Source organism: Lasioglossum baleicum, chromosome 12 (assembly GCF_051020765.1).
Source record: "Lasioglossum baleicum chromosome 12, iyLasBale1, whole genome shotgun sequence".
Taxonomy (NCBI): domain Eukaryota; kingdom Metazoa; phylum Arthropoda; class Insecta; order Hymenoptera; family Halictidae; genus Lasioglossum; species Lasioglossum baleicum.
Window position 1 is genome coordinate 7,479,300 of NC_134940.1, and position 20,687 is coordinate 7,499,986.

Here is a 20,687-nt window from a genome sequence, read left to right on the forward strand (position 1 = left end):
CAAATACAATTCGAAACAGTGTGTACGTAATGTGTAAATATTGGAACGGTGACCACTGAATAACAACTTCAAAGCTGCATGATCTGGAAGTTGAAATGTGTAGTGTTAATAATAAATAATTGTTCATATGATATTGAATGAAAATGGTACTGATCAAATAATGGTAATAATTGAGAGGTAATTACCTCTCATATTCATCGATAAATGGTTGCGGGCTACTGAAAATTTGAACATTATATCAAGTTACAATTAATAGAAATGAACAAACGATTTTTTTTTATTTTCCCATAAAGGTTCGCGAAAAAGTATTGGATGAATTTGAATTTTTCTCGCCTGACTTTTTTGCTGGCCCAGATGCGACGAAGACTATTGTCCTCTTTATTTCATTTGAAATGCCACGGCCTCGGTTTAAAGCGTCGTCTGTCGGTCACCAAGATAAATTTTAATTGGTGTCACGCGGCGAATGATAATTACTCGGGGCGGCGAGCTCTGTGAAACACAACTTTCCCTCGAAGAACGAGTATGTCGCGCGCTGATTAATGCGTCAGGCTGACCGTAACTTTGTTAGTTAGTTGACCGATTCCAGATTTTGCCCTCGCTAACTATGGGACTTGGACGAAACTTCCTGGCCCCCCCCAAAGTACAGGCCACGGAATTCTATTCTTCTCGAAATAGTTACGTGACCGCCAGAACTATAATTATTGGCCATCGTTCTTACCCGCCGGTAATTATTCGACGTTTGACTCGCCGTTGACACATCTTGCTTATTACTGTTTGCAAAGAACGGATGCAACCAGACGGTAAGAACCTTTGAAAAATTTCGAAATACTATTGTACTATTATCAACTTGTTAAAATATTATTTTTCATAAAAATTCGCAGTCTATATTACACTCGATGCATTCGTCAATTTTCATTTTTAAGGGCGCTTTTGTTCAAAATGGCAGATAAGGAATTTACTATAGACTACCTCACAAACCGACAATCGTATACAGAGAAATCTGAATTATTCCAAGAAGTCCATCGCATTTCAAGTTCTATGGACGAATTTATTAATTCGTTGGAATGGTAGCAACGCTATTGCGGCGCACTCCTGAAGTTTTTGATAATTAGTTCAAGTTCGCCGGGAAGTTCGGTAACGTGTAATTAAGTGCCGCAGATATTTGGCCAGCAAAATTATCGGAAATGAAGTTGAACGGGAAAAGCCGAGTTTATTGTCGAGACGAAAGCAAACTTTCCGACCAGCCGGTCATTTTAACGTACTGCTCATTCTCTCTCATTATGTCTCTGAGTTCTGAATGACTTTCTTCTCGCGAATCCGTCATGGTAGTCGTTCAATTTGTCTATCGAATTTGGCGATACTTTTGTTTCGGTTCGATCTCCATAGAAAAAAATAAATGTGAATATGTATTCTATAATAAGGTTAATAATTATCAGTCTTCCTTTAAATTCACAAAATCTCAATCTAAAATTTATTTGTTACAGAACTGTTACAGAAAATTATTACCATCGATCCGAGGATACACTGCCAATAAACATTAAAGTACCGCTAAATCTTAGTTGACAAATTGTCAATATGTAACCTGTTGTAACTTCGCAAACAAAAATCGGACAACAATCTACCCGGGCTAATTCTGGCAGCACACTTTTCACTCAAAGTGCCATAAAACGTCACGAAAAAATCGTACGTCAAATTTTATGGAGTCGTTCTACAGGGGACGTTTCAATCTCCAAATTCATGGTTGTTTGTCGTGAAAAATTTTGTTTGTTGCACAATTTGCAATAAAAACATTGTCGTCGTACGAACGAATGAGAGAAGGAATCTTTGTACTTTTAAATATTTACTTGAAACAATGCATACAATCCCAGATAGCACACGACATCTTAAAGACGTCTATTTTAGGTCTGAAAGTCTTACGTTCTAAAAAGACGTCATTAAGACCACGAACAGTGTGGTTTTTATATATGTATAGCCATAATCTAGCAGTAAGTATTAGCATTGGTATTATTTGTTCGAGGTAGTGTTTTTGCTCCAATTTCAATTTCAATTTTTATTGTGATTTTAATTGTAATTGTAATTTTAATTTTGATTATATTTATTGTGATTTTAATTGCAATTGTTATTTTTATTACACTTTTTATGTCAATTCCACATGCGTTATTCTAATAAAGCTATTTATTGGTTTAACTTTAAACTCGTTTTTGTTGAAATCTATTTTTACTCTTCCCTTTTTCTATTTCAATTGACATTTGTGGACCTTTAAAAACGTCTTCAAGGCGTACCGTTTTCTAACACAAGACGTTCGGCAGACGTTCGTTGGACATTCGGGACATCTCTAAGACGTTTGAATGTCCAACTGCATACGTCTTTGTGCTATCTGGGAATGTACAATGTAAAATAAACCTCTAGACGAACTGAATATAATGATAGGCGATCGATTCGTGCGATCGAGTACTTTTTAAAAGTGTTCTGCAAGACAGGCAATCGTTTTACAATGGATTCTATTAAAGCGGTGGATTCAACATTCATTTACGTTCCGCAAATAAGTTCCCCGCTTCGAAAGCATTATTCGACGAAGTTCGGTCTCGCTGCCTTAAGAATCCGTAGTCGCACGGTTGAATTTCTACTTCTGACTACATTCATCGACAGAATACGCGGTGGTTGGCCGGGAGGGAACGGTCTCGTAAGTACAGCGAGCTAACTGCGAATTCTATTAATTAAATAATTCACCGAGCCGCCGGTGCCGGCGCTAATTAAACAATCCACTGGTTCGTAAGAACGTGGCAGTATCGAGCGCCCTCGCACCACTCCGGGGACAATAAAAATCCCGTCGAGTGACACGGTCGCTTCGGGTTCACTAGCCGCTTTCAGTCGAACCTGTAATTTCCTTTCCGGATGGAATATCCGATTCGATGATAAATTACTTGTCGTCGTAGTCGGATGCTTGACACGCGAATCACAGGCACGGCGAACGACGTGCTAAACGCCATATGTTTTCCTCGGGCCACTTGTTTGTCAAAGCGAACGCGTTCGACGCAGATACACGGATTAATTCAGCCGAAGTATTCGACAGAAATTGTCTTCGCAGTGTTGGACAGCGCACGCCTCTCTCGCCTAACTCGATCGCGTGAAACGTTTTCATATCTGATCTCTCGCCACCCTCTTCCTTTTTAACCACGTTTTTATTAGCTCGCTTTCTTGTCTGTCTGTCTGTTTGTCTGTTCGATACAAATTTTGAAATTGATTTTAAACTAACTCCCTGATGAGCTAGAGACTTAAAATTTTAAACATAGCTCAGAACTGGATGACTACGCAATATTCTAAAAAACAATTTTTAAAAGTCTATGCGTTTAGAAGATATAAACTATTAAATTTAACCGTTACACCTCTCCGCGCGACGCTCGTTAGTACGTGATCGTCTTCAGCGATCCCCACTCCGCACACAGCGCTCCCTACACCACTACGCGTTCCACTCTGACTCATCCCCACTCCACTGGCCCGCTTCGCACCGAAGAAACTCGGTGTGCTTTATTGTGCTTTTAGTGCTATTATTATACTATAATGTTTGTTTACCAAGCGAAAGACCAGTTACACCGAGATTCTCCGTCGAACCTTTATCTTTGACATTTTACCACGGCGTTTGTTTTTTTCGTTTTAAATCTTACAAGTATTTTCATAGCTATTAAAAATTCACAATCACAAATTTTCAGGACTATCTGTATGGGGTTAGGAATCTGTACATGGCTAGGAAAAATTATTTTATACTTTTTAGTCCGTTTTAAAAATGTGGTGTTTTTTAAAAATGTATTTTTATATAAATAATTATTTTCTGGTAACTAGTGGATCTTTAACCTGTTCGCTACCACCGTCAGAAATATGTGACATCCACAATCTGACAGTTCACTTAAAGACAGTAAAATTAATTTTATGCTCTCTCTCTCTCTCTTCGTTGTTTAAAGTCATAGTAAAATGCATAATTTTCATAGTATCTGTGACTTTATCCTGCTAAACTTTTTTATTAATTCAAAATTGGGTACGTTGCATTTAATAAAATTTTGGGACGAGGAAGGTAAGCAACGAAAAAAATGCTGGTAGCGAACGTGTTAAGGACGTTGTTGTATTTGTTGATATTACAACAATTGAATTTGTGGCTGGAGCAACGTTGGATGATATAAAGTGCAAATTTCACAGAAGAGCAGGACTTGATGATCAAATCTAACATATGACGTTGCTCCAGCCACCAATTCAATCAAGTATATCATCTTTCATGCGCTGGCACACAGAAAAATAATATTAGAAAATTACCTTTTATGCGCGAACCTCTGTTTTTCCCTTTCGTATGCGTTTGCTGAATTCAGTAAAAAAAACTAGCGGATATGCGAACACAACGGAACACAATAAACAATCGTAAAAAAGCTACTGGGAAATAAAAATACTGATAGAAATGAAAAGATAGAGATGAAACGGTCGAATGTTCTCTACGTGTACGCGCCGTAGTTAAAATAATTGTTCACCGGAGCGAAGTACCTGGATGTTTGTAAGGAACTGGCCGTACTTCTGCAGACCGTGGAGAACAAGCTGATACCGATGCCCTTTAGAGAATGTACATATACTCTGGATAAAAAATTGAAACTAAGGAAATTGTATCCTAATTAATGAAATTCACGTTCAATTAGCGACTTCAACAATCCAAAAATTTCATTTTATCTTTTACACTGAAACTAATTATTAGACTTTAATTAATTTAATTATTAGGATCTTTATGCAGTTATGCGAAAATTGGTTGGGTGATATATAAAACAGTAAAAGATTTCAAAAATTCAACAATGTTGTATTGTTACTTTTAATATAAAAAAGTCGTTAAGGGATGAAATCATTTTTTATGTTATTCCTGCTGCCCGCAATTAATGCAGAACATTTTTATGTTGCATGAAGATCCGCAGTCTAGCAATTATATTTATTGGATATTAACACACGCCTACGTATATGTAAGCGCAAATTAAATTTTAATTGCTATTTTTGTGCGTGAAAGGCTCCTACTGAAAAAGTGTCGTGCACCAAAATTCATTTTCGACTTTCGTAATGATTTCAGAGAAATGTACGTACGTGGTGATATTATTTAGTCGTTAAGATATTTTGTTATGACATATATTAATTTCGTTATAAGAGAGCAATGATTAATTAAGGATTAATGTGTCCTCATTTTCATATTGCCGTTATCTATATTCATTTGATCGTTTAACCATTTATCTTACCCACCTGTTACGTGTAATACGAAGACCCGTCCACACGAAATAAATACAAAAGACATTACGTAATCTGAAAAAATTGCTGTCAATTTCTGATAAAAATTTCTTCTATTTAAAGTTATATTTTTGTATTAAAAGCAACGAATGGCAGTTAGAAATAACTGCACGTACTCAAAAAGTATTTATTATATTTTTCCAAGCATTTATACATTGTGCAGAATTAAATAGTGATTTCCACAAAAGTGAAATCGCTACAAAGAAAGTGATGGTGAATAGCAAACACGAAAGACCCTAAAATGATTAACGTTACTTTTGTTATTTCTAGTAGAGCACAAGTTCTTGGAAGAGCGATTATTATTATTTCTAATCAGTATGCAGAGAGTCGTTAGGCTCCCTTTAGCAGCTCGTATTGATCGAAAACTTGAAGATGACTGTTGAGTCATCGTCGGCGTCGAGTTAAACGGGCCATCGATTACAAGTCAAACCGTCATCTATCAAGCGTCTCGCAACATGGCGAATAGCACGCGTCTGGGGAACTGAATATGCACCGGACTGTGAAGCTTTCTTTGCTTGGGTGCAACAGTTTCCTTCGTTTCAGCGGATCGTCATGACCCGTGCCTTCACACCCGGCTGCATGCGATGATAGCCCGGATAATACTTACCCAACCGGAAGTTATAGGTCACAGTAGCCTGCCTCAAAATCGCTCGTAACGAGATGTATTAAATGCTATAAAGCTCGCGCGCCGAGAAAAAAAACTTCGTCTCGTTTCGACTTGTCTATCCAGACCATCGTTCTGGAAGAGAGTTAGTTATGAGAATCGTAAAATCGATCGGCAGATAAACGATTTTATAGTTTTTCAATTTTCTAGAACATTGAATTCCCATTTTTCACAAAGATTTAATCAACCCGGATATTTCCTTAGAATATTGCGACGATACAGTGAAAATCACACTGTGCCAAGAAAAATAAGCATGAAGAGATTTTCCTGGGACAATTCAACAAATTTTTAACACTATGGAATATATGCAAAATCATTTAAAAAAGTGGCGAAATCGAAATTTTAAAATATGGGTGTATCAATTATTTTAAACTAAATTAATTCAATGTAATTTTCACGATATTGTTAAACATGAATTCATTTAGTGTTAATATCCTCTTTCTTTAAATATTTCGAACCAAGAAATGTACGACTTAGACCACTTTCACAATTACGAGCACAGATATGCATCTTACTTTTCCAGTTCATGATGTACAGTGAAACGAATTAATATTCGGACGCTCTAAAAAAGAGGATGACTTTTTTAATAGTGTACTATACGATTTGAACTTGTTTGGGAAACTAGAACAATTAGTTTACTACAGGATGTGAAAAGAAACTTTTCAAAAATTGCAATTGATCGGAATTGTACAATAGTATAAATACTGAAAGTTGTATTTTTTACAACTTTTTTATGTGGGCCTACATTGAAAATTTAAAAAGTACGTTTTGTAGATATGTGTCAATTATATGCACTGTGAAAGTTTAATCAACATCGGTTGAAGCAGGAAAAGAAGACAGCCATTGAAAGATGTAAGAATTCTTAGATGTAGGCCAAAAATCGTGAAAATTTGTAATTTTTACCATCTTTAAACTTTGGAGCTCATTGTAACGTCGACCGATTTTGACGAAATTTTCCGAATATGTTTAATTCGCACAGATCTACAAAACATATTTCTTAAATTTTCTATATAGGCCCACAAAATAAGTTGTAAAATGCAACTTTTAGTATTTTTTCTACAATTCCGATCAATTGCAATTTTTTAAAAAATTTCTTTTCACATCCTGCAGTAAACTAATTGCTCTAGCTTCCACTAGCTTAAAGTTATCGTCTTTTTTAGAGCGTCCGAATATTAATTCGATTCACTGAACTTGTGAATTACCCTAACGCCCTAACGTATTAATGAAGCGTGGAAGCAAGTATACTGGAAGTATTCCTTGGAGTTCCGGGAGAAATGCCAGCAGAGATAGTGGAACAATAATATTGTTGTGCATACATACATCGAACTATCAATGAATATGCATGAATCTTGATATTATAGAAACTGGAAGTACTTAAATTTTCATTCGGTTGTTTACCAGACTAATTGAAGCACCCGGTGAAATTAATTTTCTTCGCGGTATCATTAATTACGTATTAGAAAATTTTATCTTTCAGCGTTCCTGTACATTGTAAAATGTGAAAAGTCCAATTTTTCGAATCGTAGTAATCCTCCATATATTTGTTGAACTAACGAATATTTCTACGAACCATTCACATGCATGAACTGGTCATTCAAAAATACACAATTATATGCATTGTTACTTTTTTATCTATCCGTGATAGTTTCCGAGAGAGATTCGATCAAATAGAGTCCTCACCCCTTCGCAATGGACGAAAATTTCATCAAAATCGGTGATTGTCAATACGGTGTGGTTCCTTTGTCGGTCTCCCGTCGATGGTAAAAATCTCGTGTTTATTTATGGACTTTCCGATAAATACTAAACCAAAAATTTTTCATTTAAAAAAAGAAATCGAAACTCGTCCTAAAATTCATACGATACATTTCGGCGAAGCGAAAATATTTAACAAATAATTTCTGTGCGATGCGATTGGAAAAATACTTGGATTAGAAATCTCGTACTCACTGTATATATTGCGGGGCGATTTTTTCCGCGTTGCTGTCTCGTATCAATGACATTGTTATACATAGGACGAAAGGTTATAAAATAGCGTCGGTACCAGCCAGCCACGTGGGAAATTCAGCTCGTGTCAGTCCATGCTTGTCACACACGCAACTGATGTGGCCGCTATATACATACCTGAAACACACCATAATCCGTGAAATTTTCAAACACGCACCGCGCATATGTCATATCACATCGAAATATACCACATCATTCTTAAATAGAGCGGCCAAAAAATGCCTCTGTAGCTTATTTCACTAATTGCTGTAATTACTGATTGCAGGATGCTAAAAGTGCATCGAATAAGTAAACGATTAATTTGGGTCTCTAAAAATGACTCCTCTGCTCGAACATCGTCGCTAATGGAGTCTTCGGCTAATGCGCCTTGCTCCTTGGGGAAAACGCCATCTATACGAGGCCGTGGATCGCAGGGAACAACTTATAAAATGTTCATCAAACGCAAATGGAATTTCAGTGGATACGGGCTCGTAACCCGTCCGCTAATTAAAAAACGACTGAATTCGCAATTCGGGCATTTGCCTTGCGTGTCTCTGATTCGTTTGTTTAGTCCGACACTGTCCGCCGATCAGCCCCGTGATTTTTCGTGCTGGTCAAATTTGCCCGCGTGCCCGCGTCACCATTTTATAGAGGACGAATCCCGCAAAAAAACCGGCTCGAACGAGAACCAGAGAGATATTCGGTCAGAGGAACGCGGACATCATTAATACAGGTGCACTTGTTGCTCGCATGAAATGCTTCAACCAGTGGGCATCGCGGTGGGAAACAAGTTTTAAGTGGTATTCTGCTCTGAAATGTTGAAAAATGTTTAATTGTGTAAGAATCTTCGCAGTAAGAAAATTGCACTGTTTTTAATAATTGTCTACTAGAAAAAGGAGATCTATGGGTCGTTAATGGAAGAACACAGATTTATAAAATGATTTAAAAGAAAGGAGTTCATCCCTTAAAGCTAAAATTGAAACCGAAACAGGTCAGGGAAAATGACACGGGAATTGCAATATCCCCACTAATGCATATGTCCTTTTTTTGTTAAAAAAAGTCGGCGAAGAACCGCTCGAACACGATTTTCTTCTTAATAAGGTTAAAGGGGTGAAAGTGAAAAGAGATTATTTTCTAAGGCAGAAAAAAGGAGGGAACGAGAGCGAGAGAGAAAGGGAGGGGGAATAGAGAAGGAGAACTTGCAAAGTAATTAGAAGCTGGTCGGGAGAAAGCGAACTTCGAAAGTTTTGCTCCTCATTTGCAGTGGCTAAACTGAAAACAGCTAAAGAACGCTTCGAGGGAATATTATAATCTGTTATAAGACGTTGTAATCTGTGTGTCGAGGTTGTGCAACGGTTTAAAAAGGCGGTTCTCAGGTTTTAGTTGAAGTACAGTGAACGCTGAAAACGAGGAATGAAGTACAAAGACCTCATGCCGGAACATTTTGCTATCTTTCTTCCCGGATTGAATGGGAACAGGATTCAGCTTGTAGCAGTAAGTGAATTTTGCTGCATGACCCACAATGGGCTTGAAATTTATACATTAAATTTATAGACTTTCCGAATGTGTTGTGCTTCTGATAAAAAATAAACCATCCGGTTTAAAGTATGAATTATAATCTTTAACGTTTTAAAGTGTATTCGTTTTTACTTGCTCCCAAACTAATATTTGTTGCGATAGTAACAATTCGAAACAGTCGAAAATATTTATGAAAGGGTTACGAAAATTCCGATATTTTTGCGAAATACTTTCCGCAGCTGGAGATCGGAGTGATCGTTCGCATTTCGCACGACACGTTAGACAATCAAACTATCGTAAATTCCGGATCGAGATAAATGTCGCGAAGTCCCTGTGACGTTCTTTGTCAAATACGCGTGACATTCCATTCTGTTAAACGTCCAAAAAACAAACGAGATTTGTTGCACTCGTTTCCCACGTCACGTTCGATTGTCGCGAAAGCCTCGGAATTCGAGGACGTCAAACTTTTGCTGGTTGTGTGTTGGAATAATTCTTAAACCCTCTGCAATTGTCTCTTTCCAATCATCTTTTTTTTCCGAACGTTTTCGAAATTCTCGTGCAATCGAGATTCAATTGGGTTGTCAAAACTTTTATATCTTCATTTGTCTCCTGTACTTTGATGTTTTTATACATGTCAATATTCGATATTAAAACGTCAATAAATAAACGTGGAACGACCGAATCGGATTAAGTCAATTTATTCCGGAAGAATCGTATGCTGCTTTAGCGTGTCGCATATTCTTCCATTATTTAAATTATTCGATTGCATATCTCTGGCACGCTCTACATACTCGAAAATCGTTCTCTCAATAGACTGTTGCACAGAAAATGTATAAATAATCAAGCCAGAAAGTCAGACACGTAGCATCCTCGTTCAATCAAACAGCGAAAGCTTGCGTGTGCAGTAACAACGTTTGCGCAAACCGCGTTCGCACCACGATTGCGCAAATATCCTCCCCGTGCGCGGGGCTGTTCAGCGATTGATGCGTTCGCGAAAAGGCAACGGTTGAAACCGATTCTTTGCCAAGAAAAAAATCCATTTGCAAAGCTCCGGTTCACACAAAAGCGATACTATCATCGGTGAGTTTAAATTCTATGCGTACCGACCGGCTACGCGGCTCGTGCAAATTCGACGAATCGTTTGCTTCCAAATAAAGCATGCACTTTCTGCATAGTCGGTGAACGTGTCGCGATGCCGCAAATAGTCCTTTTCGTAGCCTGGGAACTGTAACCAGTACGTATTTTTAATCGTTCCTCTGCTAGAGGCACGTACCGACACGTTGCCGACCGGTGATTGGACTTCGTCCTTCAACTGTCTCTTCTCTCTTTTTCTGTTTCGCTCCGAAGCTACAGTGTCGCCATTTCCCATTTATCGCGCGCGCGAAAATAATAAAACGGAGTCCGGAGACGAGACAGTCCCGCGAACCGAGCGACTTTGTACGCATTAATTAACTGCCCGGGCTTTATCGACCACGCCTGATCAATCCTCATAAACACGGCATTAATAAAACAGAGCGATGTGTGCCTCCCAGGAAGAATCAATTTCACGGAATTTTCAATTGCGCGATAATTAACAGTTGAATGGGATGCGATTGGACAATTTCTGCTGTCCGAATCCAAGGGTTGAAGAACGTGCAAGCAGAAAAGAATCGATTTTTCGGAAATGAAAAATTAGAAGGCTCCGACATGAGCCCTGAAGTCTCTGCAATAAAGACGAATTATGATTACAATAAGTCTGGCGCATTCATTCGCTATGTAAATTAAATCGTCCTCGCGGTGCGAGCAACACTACAATTGCCGGGTCTCCTAATAATTGCTCCGACTTTCCCCCCGGACGATATTGCGGTTTTTGGTAATTACTTGCCGTGTAATTGATATTAAATTCAGTGCGAAGGTAGCGCGGGCTGCGTCGTTGCGACGGTAACGATTCGAATGGAGCGCGCGCGGGGACGGGTTCCGCAGAACACCGTGAATTCTTACGTGTACCCCGGCCACCACAAAAGGAAGCATTCCGCTATAGACCGCATACCGAATTCCGCGATGTCTGCGATTTTGATGCAATTTAGGTATGTTGTTATATTGCTCGCGAAAACATACCCTCGGAGCGGTACGCTTGCCTCCTCGTTTTCCTACGTCGAACGTTTGCCGGCGGCGAATATTTTATGAAAATAACTGCGCCACCTGAGGAAACCTGCCAGCACACTGCCGGCACCACACACAGAGCCAGCACCACGAAATTTTCACATTCGCAAAAATCCCCCGGTTGAGCGCACTCCTGTCGCACACCCGGATGAGGAAATTCCCGTTGCGAGCGCACTTCTTTTTTAATATTCCTGCACGGATTAATATTTTATCGTTGATCCAGCCAGATCTCCTGTAAGCCACTGTTCTGCTCAAGATACGCAAAATACCCAAAATAAACGGTTAACGAACTGTTCCCCTTATGGTATTCAGTACGATACGCGGCGAAGACGTCGAATTCTGGGAATTTTATAATATTCCCGGAAACGTGGTACTCTGAGGAAGATATTACCGTTTGCGAACTGTGTTGTCGAGATTTTGATGTTCCGTTCTTAAAATTTGAATAGCTGGCATTCGGTCGCAAATTTCAAAATATTCAGCTTGAAAATATTCGACATCAACTTCTTGTGTGTGTGTGTGTGGCTATTATTGATTATGCACTCCATCTTGCTATTCTTACCAGTAATTAAAGTTTCCTATTTCGTCTTCTTTTTCGTTGCTTTGTAATGCCAAGCATGTTCCGATGTTCTATCACGTACCGAATATGAGAGAAACAAAAAAAAAATAATTAAACCGACTTCGAAAAAACGCGCTAAAAAAGTGCACTAAAAAGTATGAAATAATGTCCATTTAATTTATGTGAATACACACGAACTTAAATACAATACAATCTTTTAGGAGAGGCGGCGCAAAAATTAAAATTTTTCCAAATGACAGACGTTGCTGATTATGATTTCACTGGAATATGATGGACTTGGAAATCAGCAGGTGGGAAGAGAAGATACATTAATATGTGAAAACATGTAGAAGAATTTAAGGATTTTCGTAATTTCCAGTGTCGAAAATGTTCAATTTTGCACCGCCTGCGAAAAGATTGTATTGTATTTAAGTTCGTGTGTATTCACATAAATTAAATGGAAATTATTTCATACTTTTTAGTGCGTTTTTTCGAAGTCGGTTTAATTTTTTTTATTTCACACTTTTTAGTGGAACGAGCGGAATTTATGGAACACCGTAGGATGGTTATTCGGTCTTATTGGTTATTTGCAATAAAAACCGCAAAGAATGAAAAAACGCAGAATTTGTTTTCAAGGGACCAATCGGGCGACACACCCTGCAAAATGCAGAAGGTTTCGTCCTAATTTGTCCATCAATCTCGGAGTAATCGGCGAACATACATAGAAAAAAAGCGAAAAAAAGGCACATACGGATCGAATTGAGTAACCTCCTCCCTTTTCGAAGTCGGTTAAAAAAATGGGGCAAATAAAATCAGCAGCAATCTCTTCTTCACCTCAAAAACCGATAATTCCCAGAGTCCCCGCACCAACAATAGCTTCCCAGCTCCGGTCTCATTCAGGTAATTAAACAAGTCGATTCCCGGAAGCCCGGTTGCTCAAAAGAACGCGAGTCAACGGATTAGCACTTAATCCGTCTCTGGATCCTGGGTCGAAGATCCGGGGACGCGAGGCTTTTTCCTCATTAATTCATTACCCGGATAATTAGAAGAGACCTTCTCGCGTCCTGGCGACTGTCCGGGCCACGAGGAGACGGTGCACAGCGTCGGCGTCGGCGGTGGCGAAATTGGCGCTTGTCCCGATGATGAGGACAATTAAGTCCGAAATATGGGTGTTTGCAAACGACGAAATACTGTTACGCGTTCATAAAGTTCGCCGGAGCGGCGGTACGTGTTCCTCTAGCACATTCTAGACACGCGCTATTATCTCCGCCGGAACCGGAAGTCCACTCGGCTGCTCACCCACCTGGTCTTTCCGTCCCGAGCTCACGTGCTGTCATCCTTGCAACCCGACGTTGTATCGGCGCGCTCTATCTGAATTAATTCGCGTTTCTTCTTCGTCGTTTCTTCGGGGCCACCACGCAAGGAGCACCACTAACCCCGTAACACCTCGGCCGACATGAATTTTGCATAACTCGGCCCTTCTACCTCACCCATAAGAGGAGAGACGCGATCGTGCTAAAAAGGTAACACGCACGGCTGATCGGCCTCCTGTTGCCCCGATCGCCGCAAACGTCCACGAGCATAATGCCGAAAGTACTATCCCGGAACGCTGTCGGCTGGCCTAGCGCGTTAATTTATGATTCTGATCACGATCCACCGAGGGTGGAACGTTTAAGAGGCATTCCCAGCGTCCACGTATTCACGGGATGTCCCATTAGCGTTGAAAGTATGCTAATCCTGTACCGAAATTCATTGCGCGGAAGGAGCCACGTAAAGATAACTCCGAGCCACCTCGAATTTGATAAAACGCGGCCGTATTCTGTCTTGATTTCAGTCCGTTTTCAAGTTTATGCTTTGGACCAGGGGAACTGATGGGCGTTATCTTTGCGAGTCTTGCGATTGTCTTTGAAGCAAATAATATATATTAAATAAGGGAATTACGCAGAATTAATAGGAACGATTTTATCCACATTAAAGCTCCATTAAAAGGAAAAAAATTCATTGTACATTCCACGCGTATGTTTGCATAGGAAATGAGATCCCGTTGGTTCGTATCAGAGTTTCAGCCTGTATATCTTACTTAATGGTGCATATGAAATCGAATCATATATACGGCGGCTTATGTCCCGTTGATAACGTCAGATCGACGATAACGGGTGGCGAGATTTTTCGTTCGCAACGTCTGAACAATGAAATCGGGTCACGAGATATATCGTTCATAGTCGCGAAAGAGTTGAGCCTTTTTAAAGGTACACGAAGACCTAGTTGTGTAACACGTTCTGCATCGACTGTATTCCTTTACATGAATAATGGCATGCGATATACGCGACCTTTCTACTATTACGATTGAAAATGTGCAGGAGCAAAGGATTGTTCCACGGTTCCTCGGACAATTTTTAGAAACACGTGAATAGCGTTCGACGTGACGCCGATTGATGATTACTCAGGTTGGGTGAAATATGAAACAGTAGTAAATCAGACAAATTCAAGAATATTGTAATGTTGTTTTTAACGTGACAAAGTCATTAAGGAATGAAATCAATTTTTATTTTATTCCTGCTTCCAATAGAATTAATTGTAAGCTGAAAATCGAGCCAATCGTTTAATGGACTGTCCTATTGTCTATGACGCCAATTCATGATTAGTTCGTAGAAATTTTACAGAACACGGTGAAGCGTGTAGTTAAAGTGCCCAAATATGGTACAATCGCCTATTATGGCACTACCTTATATCTTGTAAAGGAGAAGTCGCAATCTAGTGAGAAAATCCTCAAACAATAGTTTACCATGTTTACTCAACAGTGTGCAGTGCAGTCGCACCATTCTACAGGGTGTCCCAAAATTCGTGAACTTCCCAAAAGGGGGTGGTTCCTAAGACCATTTCAAGCGACATTTTCCTTTGCAAAAATGTTATTCGCGGCTTTGTTTAGGAGTTATTAACGAAAAACACGGACCAATCAGAGCGCGACCTAGACGCGAGTTGCCACAGTCGGCCAATAGACAGTTGGCGCGCCGGATATATATATATTGACATTCTTGGTGTGGGTGCCGAATATGGCACTAGGTGTCATATTAGGGACTCAAGGTGTACCATATTAAGAACCCCTTTCGCTGGAACCTGCAAATGACACGCCACAAAAAAAAACATTTTTCCCAAGCTGTATTAAATTTTTAACAAACTTGACACTAGAATCTTATAGGGAAGAAATGCATCTACAACTGATAATTTTTTGGTCGAAAAAGAGCATTCTAATCAATCCAAAAATGACATCAACAAACAGTGCTTCATATTTGGGCACTTTACCCTACGTCATTTATGGAATTAGTAACGTTGTTTGAAAGCTAATGCCTGTACATTCGTGATGTAAGAACTGGCTGAAAATCAAGCTAAACGTTTATTTTCTGTGACGGAGTTCATGAATCTTGAAGAACGCACACCTCTGTCTCCGGCATGAAAGGATCCGGTCAATTGCTTTGTAACAGCGTTAAAACAACGCAGAAGACGATCACCAGGAGGGAACGCTCTATTTTCTCCGGACTACGTGGAATAATCGCATTAGTTTATCTCCCAAGTGCTTTATTCCTTTTCATTCTGAACGGAGTGGCAATTACTCGACGAGAAATCGCATCTTCGGGATGGCTTTTTCTAAAAAGGACAGGAGATTGCTCGTCGTATCGTGTAAATCTTCCGTTGTCAGGACGAGACTGCATAGAAGCGCCCATTTTAATAGGAATTCTTTCATTTTGCCGTCTGGCTGGTCCGACTGACTTTGCTGGATAAAATAGAAAGTTAATCAGCGTAATTGGATAAATCATTCCAATGACTGCCACTCCATTCTACGATGACGTACATCCACATTGTTTACTACATGTACCGAGAAAGTGAAAAATATTCAGCAGCTTTCGTATGTAAAAGAAGCTGAATCATTTTCCTTTAAATGATAATGTCGAACAAGGGCTGCTCTTTAATCCAGTATGTAATCCAGTAGATTTGTACGCGGGGCGGCTGTAGATCGAAGTTTCGATCCTGTAGGATCAATGGTTCAGGAGTTATGCTTGCTTAAAGTTCTGCATTTTTCAGTGTTTTTGACAGGTAAGGGCGCCACCATATTGGTTTGTAGTGTCGCGCGCCGCTTACCGAGCAGAGCCGCTAGGTGGTAGTTGGTCGGTGATTAGGTCGGGGGGGGGGCGGCAAGGTAAGCGGCTCGCAGTCGTCACTACAAACCAATATAGCGGCGCCCTCACCTGTCAAAAACACTGCAGATTTCTCAACTTTAAGCAAGCATAACTCCGGAACCATTGATCCTACAGGATGGAAACTTTGATCTGCAGCCGCCCCGGGTACAAATCTACTGGATTACATTCCAAATACATCATACTTTATAAGAAAAAGGCATCAATTTTGAGCCCGGTAAAGTAAAGTTTACTCCGAACAAGCGTTGCATTAGATTAATTCTAAAAGGTTGAAAAAATCGCTGTAAATAAATTTCTTGTACATAAATTCGTACGTGCCTCCCACGTGTAAAATCCAGCAACTATTTGCCGATGCCGCATTTTGCCAGTCACTGTGAGCAAGAATGCGAGTTCCACGCTTTAGTCGGAGCGTTGTCAAAAGAGAAGGGAATTAATGTAATCCTATTCATAGGATTTCGAGCCGTTATTTTTGTGCGTGGTAATGTAAGGTAATTTCCTTTCTTGTTCAACGTCTACGTGTACGGGAAATGCATTTTACCGGAGAGTAAAAAAAAAAAGAAGAAAAGAAGGAAGGACGGTTGAATCTCTATCCATGAAAGTTGACATTGTGCTCGTAGGAGTATTCGGAAGAATGCAAAAGGAAGGGCGTGAATGGTGTACGCGGCCGAGAGATAAATCATTACCCGTGAAGGCCACATAAAATTTATTACCCTTAATATATCATACATCTCCCTTGGAGGAGGATTCGATTCCGTGTTCCCAACTTAATCCTTCTCGTGTCTGGCTTTTCACCTTAAATATCTAAAATTACCCATCTTATTTTTAATGGATCTGTCTCCGGCTTGATCTGCTAATTATCCGGATCTCTGGCTAGCGTTACACTTGCTGCACAAGCGTACACGCGTTTATCTAAGAACGTTCTTCCTCGCATCTATTCGTCTTTATAGAGTACGTACATTTTTCAAGACTGTATATTTTTAATAGATCTGTCAAACAGCACAGTAAATTTTGCAGTTGACTAAGGATATGTTCTCTAAAGCGGTGGATTAAACCTCCATCCACTGTTAGCCCGCAGAATTAACTTTATCTGCAGGCATTGGTCCTGATGAACACTGCGGGGAGGTTATCTTATCACTAAATAGGGTACTAGCACAAGCCTGGTTCCGGCAATAAAAGTAAGAATAAAATACTTGAAGATAAAGTGCTGCTTTAAGGTACTCATTATCCTCGAACGCACTTGACTACTAGCTTCCTTCGAGACGTTCTTCAAGGAACCCGTTCCAATCCGTTCTGTACAACCAAAGAAAGATCCTCACGATCTAATGGGTCAATTGTTCAGCGTGTACACGAGACAAGGGGTTAATTTTGCGGAGTAGCGTGGCATCGAAATACTATCTGCTGTAATCAGTTTGTCGCACTGGTGTTCTTATCGCAGCTCCGAGGTCGATTGTTTTGCTGGTAGGATATCGGGAGAGCCTTCGGGGCTTGCTCGCGGCTCGTTCGATGGATGCTCGTCTCATTGGCGAAACGATTTCTCAATTCGGAAGGTAATACAAACCGGCGCAGCGGTGTGCGGGGTATGCGAGGTCCGAGAGAGAGCCGGTACTGAATGGGTTCCGAAGGGGGTTCTGCTGGGGATGCACGTTTTTCGGTGATCGGTCACGTGCTGGGCCCCCACGCTGATACATAGACCGTGTCAGGAAGTCGACACATGTGCCGCACACGACGCCGGGCGTACCAAGCAGTGCACAGCCTTCCCTATTTCCGCAGGCAACACGTTTCAATGCGGTTTGCATACGGGAACGATCTCGATTTCCATCGTAAAGATGTACCTCGTGCCCGCCAAGTGGTTTAATAATGAGGGAAAGCAATTCGACGGGCGTCCCGTTGAAAACCGGCCGGCAATGCATTTTACGATTTTCGATCGGTTTCCCGCTGACGCAGACAGCTCACTCTCTCTGTCTCCCTGTCTCTCTCCTTCTTCCCGCGCGAAAAACCGGACGGTCCTGAATATAACTCCGGTTAGATGATTACCGGACTTACGACGCCGGTCACGTGGATAACCCCGACCCTCTGTCGATTTGAAAAATCGTTGTCTGCAATGGGGATCTACCGCGAAATTAATCTCCGAACGGTGATCACCGGGAAACGCCGCCGAGAGAGAGAGAGAGAGAAAATCTATTTCGATTTGAGAGATTCTGATCTCCGATGGAACTGAACACCGAGGATCTGGTTCGTTCGGTAACTGGAGAATCTTAATCGTTACGGACGTTTATTGCATTTATTACCGCTGCATTCTGGAATTAACATTTCTAACGATATTAACCCTTGGCTGTCGAGGGCCGACTCTGAGTCATTGTTTAGAGTTTAGATTATTAAATATGTTGGCATTTGATCAATTGCTACACATTTGAGTATTGTACGAGGTATAGTATAAATTTTACGACATTTTGTTCTATAATCTTTTGCGATTTTTCAGGCAACGTAAAGATTCCATGCATGTAGAATTGGTTTTATATTTGAAATGAAAATTGCACCGCATAAAAAATGTTGAAAAAAGCAAAGAAATGGTACATCCTCTTTTTAAAGAGCACACCATTTTTTCTTTCGTGCACTGAATTTTTACCCTTGCGGTGATAAGAAAATGCAAAAGGTGATGGAAACGCTTTACTTTGATTTCAATGCAAAATCAAATTTATCCAAGGCAGGAAATGATGTCCCAAATGTCAGCTGTCAAGATACACCACGATTTTGAGATTTAAAAATAAGATTACATAATAACAAATGGAAGCAATGCCATCTGCACACGAAAAACGAAATTACCTTCCGCACGACCTAATACAATGGAATTATTCTAGGTATTTTCGATTTGAGAAACAGCAAAGGTTTTTTTTCCACATGAGAAAATGATGTTTCGCAGAGGCAAAGCACAATTCTATGTAAATGCACTTCAACTTCAGTACATCCGGGGAGTAGTGAAGCCAACTGATTTGGACGAGGACTTCGCGTGCGGAGTTCGATTGGCGGTCATCATTCTAGAGTTTCCGTGTCCAGCGACAGTATCTTGCTCACGCTCTACTTAAATGCATCGGCAGGATACGTCCGAAGCCAAGCCGAATACTGGCGCGGCGGCGTTCTTTTTCGAGGGTTTCTGCTTCGAAATTTCCCGTCGCGGTTTCAGCTAATTATTCTCAGCATTATCACGTGCATTTTACCGGCTGGTGAATAATTCATAGGCATCTTCGATACACGAGCGGCGAAGCTCCTTGCATGATATCCATTCCCGTTTCTGGTCGGGCAATTCGACGATGAATTATGTAAATAGACGAATAAGGGACATAAACCACCCTCGAAGATCCTTTCCTTCTAATGGATCAATAAATGTTTTCGAAGCGAATTTCTGCTGAAACCGAATATCTTTGGAAAACCAGTATACCGATTATTATTAATTTCAATCATTTTATGAAATATTCGACAACGGATTCGTGCCATTTTTCTGATTAGAACGAGTCCAGGCATGACACGATTCGGAGCATATTTGCTTGTTTAATCCACGATATAGCAGAACTTCGATTATCCGTACTTTTATTTTGCTAATACGGGATGAACTGTGTATCCGGGAAACGCAGGGAAGTTTTGATAGTGGCCCGGCCGATAACTGATTCCTTTTGTGAGGAGGTGTACGGTTAAGCGCGTCTTCCAATAGCGATTGCAGAGTCGGGGCTGCTAAATGGAAAGCCCAGGGCTATGCGGATGATCACTGAATACAACGGGGCGTCGAAGGCTCTCGCATAATCCTTACAGGAGACAGGCTTCACAGAGCGGAGAGGCTGCGTGGGCATACGCACTTCTAGTTCTGACCCTGGCAAAGACCTGTCAAACCATTCAGTCGTCTTTTGGATACCGGTCCGCTTCACTTTGTGGAGGTCCCCTTTGTTTGGCCAGGCAGTGAATGGACAGTGTTGCGCGCTAGTATTGCAACGCCGTCTCGCTGATAACGCCGACAGGATTTCCGCTGGATATTTCGCAGAAAGTTGCCGCAACATGCATCCTCTCCACTCGATACCCGGGAATCCGACTTTACTAACGACTGGCAAACTAATTGCCGCCGATCTGCACAAGTGGCTGGGTATCGTACCCTTATGCTGATCGGATCGTCGCCACGGATATCGCAACGATTAGTAGGCCGCGGATTTTATCCATTTATCGACTGGAAATATTGGGTTGGCAAATAAGTTCGTTCGGTTTTTTACATTGGAATAAATCACAAAAACCGAACGAACTTATTTGCCAACTCAATACATTCTTCAGTTCGGAATTATAGGGT

At 40.5% G+C, this 20,687-nt stretch overlaps 1 protein-coding gene across 4 annotated transcripts in view; it reads right to left on the reverse strand.

The window, feature by feature from the left end:
- The window catches only part of LOC143214328 (uncharacterized), a 404,553-nt gene that overhangs the window by 233,498 nt on the left and 150,368 nt on the right, over window positions 1–20,687 (reverse strand). The window contains exon 2 of one of the 4 annotated variants that reach the window (XM_076435224.1): window positions 7,916–8,089. The exons of the other annotated variants lie outside the window; for them this stretch is intronic. The gene's annotated coding sequence lies outside the window, so the exon portion shown is untranslated. The remainder of the gene's footprint in view (window positions 1–7,915; window positions 8,090–20,687) is intronic. 4 annotated transcript variants of the gene reach the window in all.